The sequence below is a fragment of the Ochotona princeps genome, chromosome Y (assembly GCF_030435755.1).
Source record: "Ochotona princeps isolate mOchPri1 chromosome Y, mOchPri1.hap1, whole genome shotgun sequence".
In the NCBI taxonomy this organism is placed as follows: Eukaryota; Metazoa; Chordata; class Mammalia; order Lagomorpha; family Ochotonidae; genus Ochotona; species Ochotona princeps.
Window position 1 is genome coordinate 10,673,994 of NC_080866.1, and position 18,011 is coordinate 10,692,004.

The 18,011-nt window shown below is 39.7% G+C and overlaps 1 pseudogene; it reads right to left on the minus strand.

Moving 5' to 3' along the window:
- Positions 1–17,509, minus strand: part of LOC131478718 (histone-lysine N-methyltransferase PRDM9-like) — a 63,335-nt pseudogene extending 45,826 nt beyond the window's left edge.
- Between the last annotated feature and the right edge of the window lie 502 nt (positions 17,510–18,011).

Below are 18,011 nucleotides of genomic sequence, written 5' to 3' on the forward strand. Positions count from 1 at the left end.
GAGGATTGGGGTCAGTTCTGTTGGGAATGTCTTGTAGAATTCTGCAGTGAAGCCATCTGGGCCTGTGCTTTTCTTTGTTGGGAGATCTTTAATCACTGATTCAATCTCCACTTCAGTTATGGGTTTGTTCAATTCATTTGTTGCCTCTGGGCTAAGTTTTGGCAGATGGTGTGAGTCTAAGAACCTTCCATTTCTTGGTGGTCTTCTGATTTGTTGGAGTACAGTGCTTTGTAGTAATTTCTAATTATGTCCTTAATGGTTGCAATGTCTGTTGTTACGTTGCCCTTTTCACCTTTGATGCTGTTAATTCTTGCTTTCTCTTGCTTTTTCTTTGTCAGTCAGGCCAGTGGGGTGTCTATATTGCTTATCTTTTCAAAAAACCAGCTTTTTGATTCATTGATTTTGTGTGTGTGTTTTTTCTTAAATTTCTATCTGGTTGATTTCCTCCCTTGTTTTGATGATTTCTTGTTTCCTGTTGTGTGTGGGCCCCTTCTCTGCTGTTTCTTATCCAAATCCTGGAGGTGTATGGTTAGTTCCTGTATTTGGTGCCTCTCTTGGGCCTTGACATGAGCTCCAATTGCAACGAATTATTCCATACCACTGCTTTGGCCGTGTCCCACAAGTTTTGGAATGTTGTGTCAGAGTTTTCATTGGATTCCATAATTTTTTTATCTCATCTTTAATTTTTTCCCTGACCCTTTGTTTGTTTAATTTCATATTGTTCAACCTCCAAGAGTTTCTGTATTTCCTTGAGCATTTTGAATTGCTGATTTCCAGTTTCATTCCGTGGTGGTCTGAGAGGGTACATGGTATGAGTCCTATCTTTTTGAAGTTATTTAGATTTGCTTTGTGTCCTATCATGTGGTCGGTCCTGGAGAAGGTGCCATGCACTGCTGAAAAAAATGTATCATCTGTGGCCATGGGGTAAAAAGTTCTATAAATGTCTACTAAGTCCAGTTGTTCTAATGTTTATATTAGCTCTGTTGTTTCTTTGTTGAGTTTTTGTTTTGTTGATCTGTCTATAGTTGTTAGCGGAGTGTTAAGATCGCCCACTATTATTGTGTGTATATCTATGTCTTCCCTTAAGTCTGTAAGTAATTGCTTCACGTAGCTAGGTGCATTGAAATTAGGTGTATATATGTTCACGATTGTAATTACTTCCTGGTGGATCAATACCTTCATCAATATATAATGTCCTTCTCTGTCCTTTTTGATGTCTGTCAGCTTGAAGTTTAAATCATCTGAAATTAGGACAGCTATGTCAGCCGTTATTCTCATCCATTGGCATGAAATCGGTTTTTCCATCCCTTCACTTTCTTTTCTTTTTTTTGTTTGTTTTGCATTGGTTGAGTTCATTGGTTCTTTTTTTAATTAAATTTATTCATTAATTACATTGTGTTGTAATTACATAGAATCCAGGATTCTCCCCCCACAATCTCCCCATGGAGGTTTCCTCCACTTTGTTGCATAACCATAGTTCAAGTTCAGCTGAAATTCCCTCTTGCAAGTATATGCCAAGCATAGAGTGTAACATCTTATAGTCCAGTCAAGTCCAACTACTTATTGGGTAGACCCTCTCTGGTTTGAGGGCAGAGACAGCAGGGCATCATCCCGGTCAAAAAAAAGCACTAATATACCATCAGCAACAATTAACATCGTTATGGAATTAATTGACATAGTATTGAGTAGTCAACATATTAAAAATAAATGCACACTTGATGAACTCCACCTTTCCATGTTGGCTTCCTTATATGAGAGAATATATGGTATTTATTCTTTTGTGATTGACTCATTTCGCTGAGCATAATAGTTTCTAGTTGGGGCCACCTGGTTTTGAATAGAATAATATCACCAAGTGCCCATGGAGTATGCGATGGAAACATAGTTCCTAAGAGACTTCTGTGTTTCCTTTTAGTTAAGCATGTGCTCCCCATTCAGTGACGCATCACTTAATAAAGGTGTTACAATTTGTCATTGACGTTGTCGCTGTTGTTATTCATGCTGTGATTGATGTGTTAAATTTGCATTAGTCAGTCATTTTCCTTGTAAAATGCTATGATTTATAGGTAGCTGAAAGAGCTGTGCATTTAGTCTAATCAGTATGTGTAAAAGTGCATATGCAGGGTTAAAGATGGGAATTATTGAAAAGATGGTTGATGTTACTGTTAAAATTATTGTACTTCTTTATAAGTAGTTCTGATCTAAAATATAGATTGCTGCAAGTCAGGTCCCACAGCAAGAGATGGCGAGAATTCTCTGTTCTAGGCATGTAGGCATTCCATGGATGAAGTAACAACAGAGTATATTTAGCATGTTGTGAACATGAATATGGCAAATTGGCAGTTTCCGTCAGTTGCTGGCAATAGTTTAGAGTGATGACAAATCTTATTTTGATTTTTTTGTGTGTTATTTAGTTATGAGGAAAGTGTATGGTAAGCAGTCCATTTGATGGTTTACTAATTTCCTCGTTGTTCAGAAGTCCGAGTTGATTATGTATTTAATATGATAACCATTTGTGTGCTGTGAATTGCATTAAGAGTTATGTAGGGCAGAGTTGATGCTTACTAAATGTACAAAATGGATTGAAGAGATTAGCCAGTTAAATCTTTTCACCAGTAAGGCACACAACAGCCCATGAGATATTTATTAGAAATGTCAAGTAAATCCTCTTATTTTTGTATCATAGTGTCAAATAGCAGTAAAATAAACATGTTGAGATCCTTAATCTACTGCTATGTTTTACTGCAAAATTTACCTTTGTTAAAATTTGCTTCTGTTCAAATTTGTTGAGACCGCAAGTAAAAGTATCCTAATATTACTTTGGCTGGTATTTTCTAATTACTGTATAATATTATGGGAATGCAAATTTTATTTGAATGTCAACTACAGTTAAGCATGTGCCGCTTGTTTTTCTTACTCAGGTTTTGTAATTTGATGGAATGTTTTTATCACAATTTAATAAATGTTTGCTTTATTTTTAAAAAAAAATAAATGCAGTTTCTTAACCACTTTCTGTGATCCCCCATTCACAGTTCAATTTTAGTTTATATACTACATATGACATAATATCCATAACATAACATGTTATGCTTAACATCATATCATCTTAAATTAAGGCAAACATGTGGTATCTAACCTTTTGGGTATGGTTTATTTCCCTTAGCATTATGGTTTCCAGTTTGGCCCAAGTACAAATGAGAGCTTTGCTGCGTACATTATTCTTGGTTGGCAGTTGTTTTGTTTCAGAATTTGAGAGTTTTTACCCCATTCTCACCTTGCTTGCAGCGTTTCTTCTGATAGGTCGGCTGTGATTTTGATTTGCCTTCCTCTGAAAGTAATCTTATCCTTTTTTCTTACTTGTCTTAGAATAGTTTCCTTGTATTCACTTGAAGGTAGCTTGAGGACCACAGGTCTGGGTGAGCATCTGTTTGGATCGAATCTGCTGGGGGTTCTTTTTCCTTCCTGGATTTGAGCTGGATTTATATTTCCCGTGTTCTGGAAGTTCTCCTGTCTTATCTCATTGAGCATATTTTGCAAACCTGTCTCCTTTTCCACTCCTTCAGGAAGGCCTATTATTCTAATATTTGACTTTTTGAGGTTGTCTTTCATTTCCTGTATGGACCTATTGGCTTTCTCTAGATTTGTCTCCACCTGTTTGATGAGCTGCTGCCTTTCATTCTGATTGTCTTCCAGTTCTGATATTCTGTCCTCTGCTGTGTTCATTCTGTTGGTTAGGCTTTCAATTTTGTGTTCTATATCAAGGATTCCCTTTTTGACTTGATTTATTTCTGCAGTGACATGGGTTTCGAATACCTTGGACACTTCCCAGCACTTCTCACTGTCTCTGATGTATTTCATCACTAGTTTCTTAAAGTCCTTATCTGGTATTTCATCTATGTCTTCATCTTGCATCTCAGATATTGAGATTAGTTTTTGGCTGTATTAGGAGGGAGTGCTTGATCTTTCCTCTGGGTCATTTTTCTGATACTTCTCCTCATTGTGTTTTTGCTTCTTGTTGTTTTGGGATTTTAGCGTCTGACTTGTTTGTCCACAGCCGTTGCCCTCAGTGCTGTAATCTGTAGGAGGTGTGATCTAGCTGCTGCTGTATGGGGTGCTGGCATAAGCGTTATATTTCTTACTCTATTGGGGACAGCAGGTGATGGTGTGGTTGTTGTTGGGTTGCTTCGTTTGTGCCTGGGTTTATATTTCTGCCACCTGGCTCCGTTGCAGCTAGTTGGTTAGGAGTTGTCCTACGTGCACCACCACCTCTGAGGCTCCAGCTGAGTAGAGCAGTGGGTGCTGCCTGAGTCACCAGCTGCATGCTGCTCAGAGTTTGTAATCTACAGCCCTGAGCTGGGTCAGAAGGCTTTGTGGGCCAGCCCTAGTGCCAGGCCCCTTCCGCTGCGGCACCCTCTCAAAGGCGTTGCCCCACTGAGGACTTCTGCCTCAGTGCCAAGCCGATACACTCCTTCAGGGCTTAAGATTAGCACCATAAGTGCCTCTGCTGCTCGAAACTTGAAATCCCCAACCCCGGGCTGGGTTGGAAATTTCTGTGGGCCTCAGCACCACCAAACTCTGCTTTCCGGAATTCCCACTCAGAAGTGCTGCTCCACTGAGAGGTGCAACACCGCTTCCTGCCACAGGGCAGGTAGACTTTTCTGAGCGGGCTGCCACTGGGAGAGCCTGTCAGGTCGATTCCACTGAGCCGGCTCTGGTTTGGGGTCTCCAGCTGAGACTGGCAGGGCATACTGCCTGAGTCACCAGCTACTTGCTGTTCAGGGTCTGTAGATCACAGCCCCGAGCTGGGTCAGGAGGCTTTGTGGGCCAGCCCTAGTGTTGGGCTCCTCCCCCTACAGCTCCCATTCCAAGGCGTTGCCCCACTGAGATTCACTCTGCCGAGCCACACGTCGGCTCTGGGTCACAAGCCTAGCACAGTGGTGGTTTCTGCCTCAGTGCCAAGCCGAGATTCTCCTTCAGGACTTGAAGTTAGCATAGCAGAGGACTCTGATGCTTGAAACTTGAAATCCCCAACCCCAGGCTGGGTGGGAAATTTCTGCTGGCCTCAGCGCTGCCGAACTTTGCTCTCCAGAATTCCCACTCAGAAGCGCTGCTCCGCTGAAAGGTGCAACACCGCCTTCCGCCACTGGGCAGACAGGCTTTTTTGAGCAGGGTCCTGCTGGGAGAACCTGTCTGGCCCATTCCACTGAGCCAGCTCTGGTTTGGCCTCTCCAACTGAGCCCAGCAGGGGATTCTGCCTGAGGCAGTGGCTGTTCACTGCTTTGAATTCACAGCCCTGGCACCTATATGAAGCTACTTTCTCAGTTGCACTTTCTCAATGGTGGAAGCAGAGCCCTGAGAGGCACAGAGCTGTGAAGGGCGTGCAGCCGTGCCCCTACTAGTTTGCTCTTCTGCCCAGGTCGTGAGGTTCTTCCGAGTGTTGCCCAGCCTCTGGAGCTCAGGCTGAGCCCAGCAATAGGATCCACTGGATTCTCTAGCAGCCAGTCCAGTGTTCGGAGCTGAGATGGGGATTTCTGAGCCCCAGTCCCACAGCGCAGCTCCAGTTCCCTCTGCACTCTCTCAAAGCTGCTAAACAGTTGGGAGGAACGCTTCTGGGAAATCTCCCCTGCTTGTCCTCCACTTCCGCAGGGGATGATGACCCCTATGATCAGTCCAGTCCAGTTTTCACAGTCTTAGGTATCTTTTTCCATAGTATATACTATTTCTCTGGTTTTTGATGTGTGTGTGTGTGTGTGTGTGTGTGTGTGATGAAGCTGAAATATCTAAATGTTTGACTATAGTTGTATTGAATCCCTTGTCCTACTTTTCATGTATTAAGAAATGCTTTAAATAAGGTGGTGCCATGATGTTGGTCCATATATACCTTCTAAAAGTATTTCTCTATATTGAATATTGCATTATCTTTTACTGAAACACATCTTCGTTTCTTCTATGATTTTTTCTGATATCTGAGTGACTGATGTCCATTTTCCTCCATTGACATGGAATTTCTCTACCACTATTTCACTCTGTATCTGTGTATTTCCATTGGTGAGTTGCAATACTTAGAGACAGCAAATGGACTGTCTTATTATTTAATACGTTAGGTAAGTATAATCTTTTGGTTTAAGACTGCAAAGGCCATTTACATATGGGTTTATTATTGAAAACTAGCAATCTGATATTATCATTTTTCCATAAGCATTTCAGTACCTAATTTGTGTCCTTTGCACATTGATCAGGGAGAATTTCTTCTCACATTCTTCTCGCGAAATGATTGTAATTCTGCATTGTTGAGTGCAGCACTTGGTTAATTATTACTTGTGTCAGAATAGGTACTGGTCATTTCCTCAAGTTGCTGATCATTTTGGATTATTTTCCTACCTGATTTTCATTGTGTTTTCTTTTTGCATTCAACTGGCTGCCATAGATGTGGGGTGTAATTTTTGAGCTGGATTTTGTTTTTTCCAGAGTCTAAGTAATGAAGGGGAAAGATGACAGTCTAAGGTGCAGACAGGTTTAACTGAAGGAGAATCATTAGTGGGGGTGAATCACAAAGGGCAGATTCCAGGAAAAGAAATCTGGCCAAGAGCAGTGGAATACCTGGAATCCCCTGCATACAGCGGAAGTGACAAGAGCACAGCAGCACAGCAGAAATCAGATATACATGTGGCAGTCAACAAACAGGCATGCCATCCAAACTCCAGGGATAGTCAAAACGTCAGCAGCAGCCAGGTTAGAGATGAAATTCACTGGGAGCTTAGGAATTGAAGACAGAAAGAGGATGGTCATTCTCTTGATGCACTTGACTGGATATGAGCAGTCACAGATGGAAAAGGTCATTTGGTATATTTGGCATGCACCTTACATCGTTTGGTTTCACTTTTGTTAGTTTATATCATTATTCAGGTGTTTATAAATTTTACCCAACTTCATTCCAGTGTGTCTTGTGTGATAATCTCTACTACACAGATGCCTTTCTCTCTGGAATGTTTCATCATTACTGTTAAAATTTCTACAAGTGCTCTCTATTTTATGCTATTTGTATATATATATATATACAAAGGTATGTAAACATACACAAAGCTGTGTTTCTTACCCATTTCTTAACCTATTTCCTATTGAATTTCACTATTTTCATCTCATACATTCAAAAATCTTTGGAATTTGAGTTTTGTGTTTTAGTAGTATAATGCATTTGCTGTGGTCAAGACATAAAATGTCATATGGAGAGAAGTGCACTAGGCTGATAAGATGGGTGCCTATGATACTTGAGAACAGTCTTCCTTCAGTATCCACAGGGGCTGTTTGACCTTGAGATTTCAAAGTGTGAGGCAGAAAACTGGAGTATGATTTGAGTAACTGTGTAGGAGTCATTGTGTGGTGCAGAGACACAGCGTAGACTTGTAAGCTGATTCACTATGTGTGGGCACTAGTTCAGGGTTGTTAGTGTGTGCACCACAGAACAAGAGATAACACTAATAGAAAAAGCATTCATGAAATTGAAGATTATGACCGATGTATCAGCGAGTGTTGTCTTAAGGGTTGCAATATCACTTTAAATGGGCACCTTCACTATCCATCGTCAGGACCCATGCTATAGGATCAATTCTTGCAGAGATTCAAAGTGCTGTATCCGAACTCAACTAGCTGCACAATCTGAATTCAAATTGAACTGTACGACTTAGTACTACGTTCTTCTAACAATAATTTGTTGTAACCCATGAAATATGTGAAAATGAAATACACAATAGTATTTGCACATGTCGTAAGATCCAGTGAAAATCAGTAAAAGTTTGCATTCTGCAAGAGATACAAATGAGACAAAGAAAGATTCACCAGTGGCTTTTATATGACAGAAACAAACAGAGATAAAAAAAGAAAGATGTAATTTGTCTAATGGCAAATTAATCGCACATTAAATATCGCCAGATGCTTATTTTGATTGGTAACTGATCTCTAAGCCATTAACTTCTGGACAGAACACATTTCTAGTGTCTTCCTTTCAAATAATTCTGTTGTGATGGTAGAATGAATACTCTTTTGCAGGATTGTTTAGTAACTTAGTGAGGCTCCATAGGTAATGTTGAGTTGTTATTCATATTCTTTAAAACCCTGCCAAGATACAAAACATAAAATCATTGTCCAAGTTATAATTTGTGTGTTATCCACATTAGATTCAGGTGGCTAAAGAGTCCCAGGAGCTTTCATATGCTTGTTTGATAATATACTGTCATGATTTTGCAGTCTGTATCATGTGGATCCCTTACTTTTTCAGTATTATTTTTCAGTAAGTAGTGTAGGATTTTGCAGTATAAATCACATGGATCCCTTAAGTGATAAGTGGAATTTTCAAGCGCTTTGATTTGCAGAAAGAAACTACTTTCCTCCATTTAACATTTAGGGGATGAGTAAAGCAGGGCTGGCTTAGAACAGTGCATGTGGAATGTGTATAGTTACTTCTCACTTTGTCGGTAATAAAGACAACGGACAGATTGTGGAAGTTTTCACCATGACTTTCAAATTAGTAAATATTAAATACTAAGAAAATCTCTTCCTCTTGCAAAATTTAATTCTTTTCAGTCACTGTTGTCTTTTGCTGTAAGATCTCTTTGTGAAAAATTTCTTCATTGCCATTAAATATCCTTCATTCTCATTTCACATCCCTATTTCAATTTGGGTCTGCCTATTACTTGGATTTTTCATATAAAGAAAACCCTCATCTTTCACGTCCTGCTGCTCTACTTCTGAGTCAGATCCCTGCTAACGAGCATGGGAAGGCAGCAGATGATGACTCAAGCCCTTGTGTCCTTAAATCCACATGAGAAAACTGCAAGGAGCTCCAGGCCCCCAGTCTCCTTACTGCTCAGCTCTGGACATTGCAGTGATTTGGGGAATGAAGCAGTACTTCAGAGACATCTCTGGCTTTCAAATAAGTAAGTTACACTTTAGAAACAAAGAAAAACACTTTACATTCAACACTGAAAAAGACAAATGAAAAAGAGAAAAAAAATATCTAAACAGCTACTCAATTACAAGGTTTGCAGCTTTCCAGGAAAGACATAAAGCAACATTCAACATCCTTTCATAAGGAAAAGATACACAGAAAATACAGCAGTAACGCACACCAATCAAAAGAGTCAAGAGCACTCCTAACACAAATTAAAACTTCAATAAAGCATGACAGAAATAGAAATTCTCACTCATTGCTGGTGGAACATGTAATAGTTTGCTGGTTTGGAAGAATATTAAGCAGTTTTTCCCAATGTTAACCTGAGTCTCAGCATATTCTCTAGCACTTCGGAAACCATAAATCATAAAGCTAGCAAAATAGCTTTGAAGATGGCTATCCAAATAACATTAAAATGTGGTAGAATTGAATTCATACACCAAACAACATGAGAAATTGCAATGCCCTTCAATAGATGGGAAAATGACAAAATCTTTTTAGTGGTTGTGTATTGTTCTGTGGAGTAGATGTTCCACATTTTCTGTTAGATGTGCTAAAGAAAGAAAATACCAACTAAGTACAAACAGACCTTCATTATGCAAAGAGAAGTCTGTTCCTGGGCCTATCTCTTGTGGTGGAGGAATGCACAAGAGAAGAGAGGGTCTCAAGAGTGAAAGACAAGCAGGGTAATGGAGACAACGGTTTTATACCCCCACTGACATGGGCGCTGGCATCAGCCCTGCTTGAGCTCTGATAGGAGAGGGCATGTTGGCCTTTGTCAAGCATCGGCCTGTACATGGCATTGGCGGCCTTCGGGGAGTGCCAGATCTCTGACAGAGCTCACTGTGGTGTCCACCCATTTTCTGTAACCAGATAATTAGGTCATGTAGAGCTTTTTGCTTTTTGCTTTTGTGTGTGTGTTTGTTATTCAGGTGAACTAGCATTTTCCTAATCTTGGGCACTGAGTGAACATAGAAGTCAACTCTCAGACATGCAGGTAATGCATCTTAGGAATCTGCATTAAGGAGAAGAACCTACCAACCAGAATGGCAATGGCAAAAGACAGAAGAAAAGACAGAGGCACTGTGAATGTTACTGAACACTCTCCAGCAAAGGAGCAAAAGCCTCTACTACCCACAAAGATAACTGAGGAAGACAAGAGAGAGCTCATTATAAAATGCCTGACCAACAATGAGAAGGACATACAAGAGTTCAAGGAATTTAAGGAATATGTTATACAGGAAATAATGGCAATGTATTAAAATAAGAACACAGTGGAGCAAATTAAAAGTAAAGTGGAGAGTATCAAAAATAGAAAGAATGAAGCAGAAGAAAGAATGTTAGAATTGGAAGATATTTTCTGTCACCATGAAGAAATAATAAAAAAAAAAAAACCTGGAAGCAGAGATGGGTCAAGCTAAAACAAGTATTCAATAATTAAAAGACATGATTAAAAGGCCCAACATGAGAGTTATGGGAGTTCCAGAAGGCACAGAAGGAGAAGTTGGGATTCAAGCTGTATTTAATGAAATGATAAAGGGAAACTAACCTAATCTGGAGACAGAATTGGAAAACAATATACAGGAGGGTCACCAAACTCTCAACAGGGTTGATTAAAAATGAACTTCACACCAATACATGAAAATCGTGCTCTCTTCATTTGAACAAAAAGGAAAAAATCCTTAAGTGTTCACCTTTAAAGAAATGAAGTGACCTATACAGGAAGCACAATCAATCAATCAGCACAGCTGACCTCACAGGGCAAACACTACAGGCCAGAAGAGAATGGAATGACATATTCCAGATTCTAAAAGCAAACAAGTTCAGCCCAGAATAATGTACCCTGTAAAGTTTTCCTTTGTCTTTGAAAATGAAATAAAATTCTTCCACAATAAAGAAAAACTTCAAGAATTTGCCTCTTCTAAACATGTCCCACAAATGATACTCAAAGAAGTTCCCATGAAAGTCAAAAGGGGAAAGCAACTACAAAATGCAAAAGCAAATGTGGAGAACATCCCACTAAAAGGCTAACAGAAGACTCACTCAAGGAACAACCCATCGGTAAAATGACAGGACCAAACTGCCCCTTACCATAATAACGCTGAACTTAAATGGCTTAAACTCATCAGTCAAATGGCATAGATTAGAGGACCAGATCAAAAAACAAAATACATCAATCTGCTGCTCACAAGAGACACATCTCACCAACAAAGATCAGAGGCAATTGAAAGTGAAAGGATGGGAGAAAATATTGTAAGTGAATCATAAGGAAAAATACGCAGGGGTAGCCATTCTTGTGTCCGACGACATAGGTTTTGATGTGAAGAACATTAAAGACATAAAGATGGACAACACATAATGATCCAAGGATCCATTCGGCAAGAAGATCATCATAACAAATGTATATGTGCCAAATGCCAGAGCATCTAGCTATGTGAAATGAATATTAATGGCTTTAATGGAAGAAACAGACTCCAAGATGATCATAGTGGGGGATCTTAATACCCCATTAGCATCAATGAACAGATCAAGGAGACAGAAACTAAGGAAAGAAATAGCAGAACGCACCCAAACTTTAAAGCAAATGGACTTAGCTTATATCTCTCAAACAATCCATCATACAGACAGAGAATAAGCCTTTTTTTTATTCAGAGCATGGAACTGTCTCCAGAATTGACCATGTTTCATGCCACAAAATAAGCCTCGGCAAATTTTAAAAATTAAACTTATACCAAGCATCTTCTCAGACAATCTTCGACTGAAGCTAGAAACTAAGAATTCAAAACACCAAACAAGACTTGCTAACACATGCACACTAAATAATATGTTATTAAATGAGTAGTTGGTTAGTGAGGAAATCAAAGGGAAATCAATGTGTTGCTAAGAGAAAAGTTCATTTCAATCAGTGCTTATGTCAAGAAACTAGAAAAGCATCAAATAGATCGTCTAACCTTACAGTTCAAGAAGCTAGAAAAACAACAGCAACTCAATCCTGATATTAGAAGCAAGAAAAAAAAAAACACAACAAAATAAGGGAAGGAATAAACAAACAAGAGATAAAAGAACTAGACATAAGACAATGAATCAAAGAGCTGGTTCTTTGAGAAACTTAACAAAACAGACTCCCCACTAGCCCATCAGGAACTATTACAAGCAACTATATGCAGCAAATCACAAGATCTAAAAGAGATGGATAGATCTTTGGACACATACAATCCAACAAAACTGAATCAAGAAGCAATTAACAACCTAAGTAGATCTATCCCATTGCATTGAAATTGCGTCAGTAATTAAAGCCCTTCCAACCAAGAAATGTCCTATACCAGATGGCTTTACTGTTGAACTCTAACAAATGTTTCAAGATGAACTTTCCTCAATTCTCCACAAGATTTTCCAAATAATAGAAAGAGAGGCAAGTCTTCCAAACTCTTTCTATGAATCCAATATCACTTTAACACCAAAGCCAGAGAGAGAAACAACAGAAAAAGAGAACTACAGACCGATATCCTTGATGAACATAGATTCAGAGATCCTCAACAAAATGCTAGCCAACCAGATCCAATGACACATCAGATCATTCACCTGGACCATATGGGATGGTTCAACATCCACAAATCAATAAATATGATACAGCACATACACAAATTAAAAATAAAAACCATATGATCTTCTCAACAGATGCAAAGAAGGCATTGGATAAAATCCAACACACTTCATGCTGAAACTCCTAAGTAAGACAGACATAGAAGGAACATTCCACAACACAATCAAAGCAATATACGAGAAAACCAATGCCAGCATCATACTAAATGGAGAAAGATTGGAAACCTATCCACTAAAATCAAGAATTAGACAGGGATGACATCTGTCACCACTACTCTTCACCATAGTATTGGAAGTCCTTACCAGAGCCATCAGGCAAGAAAGAACAGAATTAAAGGAATCCAAACTGGAAATGAGGAACTGAAATTGTTGCTACTTGAAGACTACATGATTCTCTACATACGAGAACCAAAGACTCAGTCAAGAGACTGTTGGAGCTCATTAGAGATTTTGGCAGACTAACAGGATACACAAATACTGAGCACAAGTCAATGGTACTGTGTACGCAAACAATTTCAAGGCTGAGAAAGAAATTGTAAGTACAGATCCCTTTAACATAGAAGAGAGCAACCTTAAATGCCTTAAATGGGACTACATCAAACTAAAAAATTTCTGTGCAGCAAAGGAGACAATTATCAAAGGGAGGAAGTAACCAACAGAAACAGAGAAATATTTGCACACCACACAAGTGATAGGAGACTAATATCCAGGATTTACAAAGGGCTACAGAATCCCAGAGACAATAAAAAGCAAACAAGCAAACAAGCCTGTAAAGAAATGGGCAAAGGATTGAGCAGACATTTTTCAATAGAACAGACTCAAATGGCTAACTGACATATAAAAAGATACTCAGGCTCTCAAGCCATCAGAGAGATCTAATTGAAAGCCATGTTGAAGTACCAGCTAACTCCAGTGAGACTGGCCTACACTCAGAACTCAAGTAACAATACCTGCTGGCAAAGATGTGGGGAGAAAGGTAGTCTCTTTCACTGCTGGTGGCAGTGTAGGCTAATGCAACCATTGTGGAAATCAGTATAGAGAGTGCTGGGAGAATTGTAAGCAAGTCTGCCATATGATACAGTTCTCCTGCTCCTACGAATATACCCAATAGGGATGAAATCTGTATATGTGAAGGGGATCTATAGGCCTATATTTGCAGAAGCAAAATCTACACTGGCAAAGACATGGAAACAATCCAGATGTGCTCCCAAAGAAGAACAGTTAAAGAAGGTGTGCTACTTCTACTCCATGAAATAGTATTATCTATTAAGAAGAACAAAATTATGCCATTTACAACCAGGTGGTCCCAAGGAGAGTCCATTATGCTCAGTCAAATATATCAATCCCAGAAGAGCAAATACATAGTTCTCATTAATATTAAGAAACCATCATGGAAAGTATAACTTCAATGACCTGATCCATACTGGTTTTTATGTGTTTGTTAGTTTGTTAGTTTTTGACTATTTTATTTATATTTTTTTGCTGCATCCCATCTTTTAATATTTTAGAACTCAGTTACATTTATCCCAGATACATTCTTTTCCTGACTGGACAATAAGATGCTGGACTCAATGATTGGTATATGCTTGCAAATGGGAGAATCTCAACTGAACTTGAACTGTGGTTATGCAACAAGGTGTAGGAATCCACCATGGTTGGAGGGTTTGGGGAGTGGTGAGGAGAATCCAAGTACCTATGAAACTGTGTCACATAATACAATATAATAAATGAATCAAAATTAGTAAATAAATAAAAAAGAAGCCATCATGGAAAGTATAACTTCAGTGACCTGATCCATACTGGGTTTTATTTGTTTGTTAGTTTGTTAGTTTTGACTGTTTTATTTATTTATTTATTTATTTATTTTTGTTGCATCCCATCTTTTGATGTTTTAGATTTCAGTTTCATTATCCCAAATACATTCTTTCCTTTATTTGAATTCCTCACTGCCTCGTGGATTACATGGTGGCATCATTTTTCCCAAGAGACTTATTTTTGATAAAGATTGGTTAATTTTTATTGCAAAGTCAGATATACAAAGAGGAGCAGAGATATTGAGGAAGATCTTCCGTCTGATGATTCATTCCCCAAGTGAGTTCAAGGGCCAATGCTGTGCTGATCCAGAGCCAGGAGCCAGGAACCTCCTCCATGTCTCCCACATGGGTGCAGGATCCCAAAGTTTTGGGCTATGCTTGACTGCTTTTGCAGGCCACAAACAGGGAGCTGGATGGGAAGTGGAGCTGCCGGAATTAGAACCGTTGGTCATATGAGATCCCGGGCACACTCACGGTGAGGACTTTAGCCCCTAGGCCACGCTGCTGGGCCATAAGAGACTTTCGCGGTTTTTTTGTTTGTTTGTTTGTTGGTTGGTTTGTTTTGTCACACTTGTGTTGTTTAATCAGTGGTGGTTTTTTCATGGTGTTGTAATTGCTGTGGTGATTCCTGGTTGCTGTTATTCTAATTCATACCAGTATTTGACTTTGTTTTATGGCTTCTCATTTATGGAAATGAGGGGAACAATGCAACATTCATTCCTGCCTCCAAACAAAAGGTGGGCTCCCAATAAAATTGTTGGAAATATGTAGACAATGGGTTGCTGAACTGTTTGACATTGTCTGCACCAGCAATGCTTGGGCACACTTCAATAAGAGACTGATGGAATTATGACATAATTATGGAATTATGGGGAAGCTTTTGTTGTGCTGTGTGGTAGAATCCCAGTCTATACAATATTGAACCACAAAATTCAAAATTTTCAAAAAATATATACAAAAAAGCAAAAGAATCAGCTAATGAGAAGTACAATGCTCAAGAGTAAAAGCAGAGACCAAATCACAACATAGATAACTGAAGACTCCCCTGCCAAGGAAGAAAAGCCTTTAGCTCCCTCCGTGATAACTGAGGACTACATTGAGAAAATGGGCCTACAGAATGACAGTGGCAGAAGAATAATCTCAGAGTTCAAAGATATTTCTTATTACAATGGGAAAACAATTAAAAGGTGGAAGCAGAGCTGGATAAAGTTATAAAAGGAGAAAAGGTGTTTAAGAAGTAAGACACACTATTAAAAGGCCCACATAGAAGAGTTATAGAAATCCTAGAAGGTGCAGAAAGAGAAGTTCTGCTTAAAAATGCATTCAATGGGCCAAGCAGCATGTGCTAACAGCTGGGTTCCTCATCTTGGTGGCGCCCGGGGTCCCGTGTGGGTGCTGGTTCTAATCCTGGCAGCTCCACATCCCATTCGGCTCTCTGCTTGTGGCATGGGTAAGCAGTCGAAGACAGCCCAAATCTCTAATACACTGCAGCCATGTGGGAGACCCAGAAGAAACACCTGGCTCCTGGCTATGGATTGACTCAGCTCCAGTTGTTGCACTCACTTGTGAAGTGAATCATCAGACGAAAGATCTTCCTCTCTGTCTCTCTTCCTCTCTGTATATGTGACTTTGTAACAAAAATAAATAAATCTTTATCAAAGAAATGAATTCAATGCGCCTGGCATGGTAGTCTAGCGTTCAGAATCATCATTTTTCATGCATCAAGAACTCATAGGACACTAGTTCTAATACCCACGACCTGACTTACCCTACAGCTCCTGGCTTGTGTCCTTGGAAAACAGTGAAGGATGGCCCAAACCATGCTATGCTGTACCCAGACTGGAGACCTAGAAGAGGCTCCTGGCTCCTGTTTTCAAATCAACTCAGCTTCTGCCATCACTGATGCTTGGGAAGTGAGTCAACAGGCAGAAGATCTTCCTCTGACTCTCCTGCTCTATATATTTGACTTCCCAATAAACATAAAATAAATCTATTTTAAACAGCAAATTCAATGAAATAGCAAATGAGAAATTTCATAAACTGCAAAAAGAATAGACATTAACATCGAGAAAGGTCCCAGAACACCCTACAGGTGTTTTGATCAAAACTAATCTTGACCACAATGCAAGATAATCAAGCTCTAGTCAATGGAACACAAAGAAGAAATCCTTCAATGCAGTCAAGAAAAAAAAAAAAAAGATCAATTGACATATAGAGGAAGTGCAATTAAATTCATAGCTGATCTCTCACAGGAGACTATAGGCCAGAAGAGAATGGTGTGATATATTACAAATTCTGAAAGCAAAGATTGTGAGTTCAGGATAACATCTCAGCAAAGCTTTCCTTTGTCATCTTCTCCTAGTTTTGGATTTTTATTTATTTTCATTTTTGGTGATTTTTTACATAGGTGATTAGGATGAATAGGGTCAAGGGCTACAGGACAATGGGTGAGATCACAATTTCCACGTTCTCTCTTTTTTTTTTTTTTTATTGCTGAATCTGCAGGAATGGAGTAGTTAAGGAGAGAAGTCACATTCAGCCTCCTTTATTGACAAGGCAAATAAACAGAGAGGAGGAAAGACAGAGATCTTCTGTTCAATGATTCAGTCTCAAAGTGACCACAATGCCCAGATCTGAGCCGATCTGAAACCAGGAGCCAGGAGCTTCTTCTAGGTCTCCCATGTGCATGCAGGGTCCCAAGGCTTTAGGCCATGTTCGACTGCTTCCCAGGCCACATACAGGGTGCTGGATGGGAAGTGAAGTGGACCACTGGGATTAGAGCCAGCACCCATATGAGATCCTGGCCTGTGCAAGTGAGGACTCTAGGCTACCATGCTGGGCCTGGCTTTGTTTTGTAAAAATGAAGATTCTTCCACAGTAAAGAAAAAAGAATATGCCTTGACTGCTCTCCATGAGCCAGCATGCAGGTGGAGCAGTGGGCAGGCCTTCCAAAACCAGGGTGTCTTTGGGAGGAAGAAATGTCTTTGCTTTCACAATATGCCTTATACACAAATCGTCTGGCTCCAATTCTATGAAATCTGTGAGATTGTTCAGTGCACAGCTATTATCTAAGAGGAAGGAAACTTACAACTGACAGTTCAATCATAACATGCACTTTGCCCCCATGGCGATTTTCTGGTTTCATGGCCCCTACAGAGATAAGCATCAGGATTATTTAGAAGGAGGAGCAAGTGCATGGAAAGAAGCTGCATGGAAATGGAAGCCAAGGAAAAGAAGGGAAATAAGTAACAAAAAGAAATAGTGTTGGCCTATGCAGAGGGAACCTGCTTTGCAGAGACTGAAAGGAGCATGTGTAGTTCTTGTCCACGTTGGAGGATGTTCCTGGTACTCAGTGACGTGCCTTGGGAGAACACAGTCATCTCCATGCTGAAGCCTCATGCAATTAAAATGTGACAGTTCTCCTCAGCATTCTCATTCTGCAAAATCATTCTGGTACTGGGTCTGTGAGCTGATGTTTACCTAATAGAATGAATTGCCTAGCGAAATGATTCTATCAATGAATACATGATTGTCCCATGACTTACTTTAGGGTGGAGATAGAACGTTGTAGTAGTGGGAGGTGGGGGGCAGCCTCATTCCATGACTGTTCGGAGAATTTCCACCTCACTCACTTTTTGCTTCCCAAA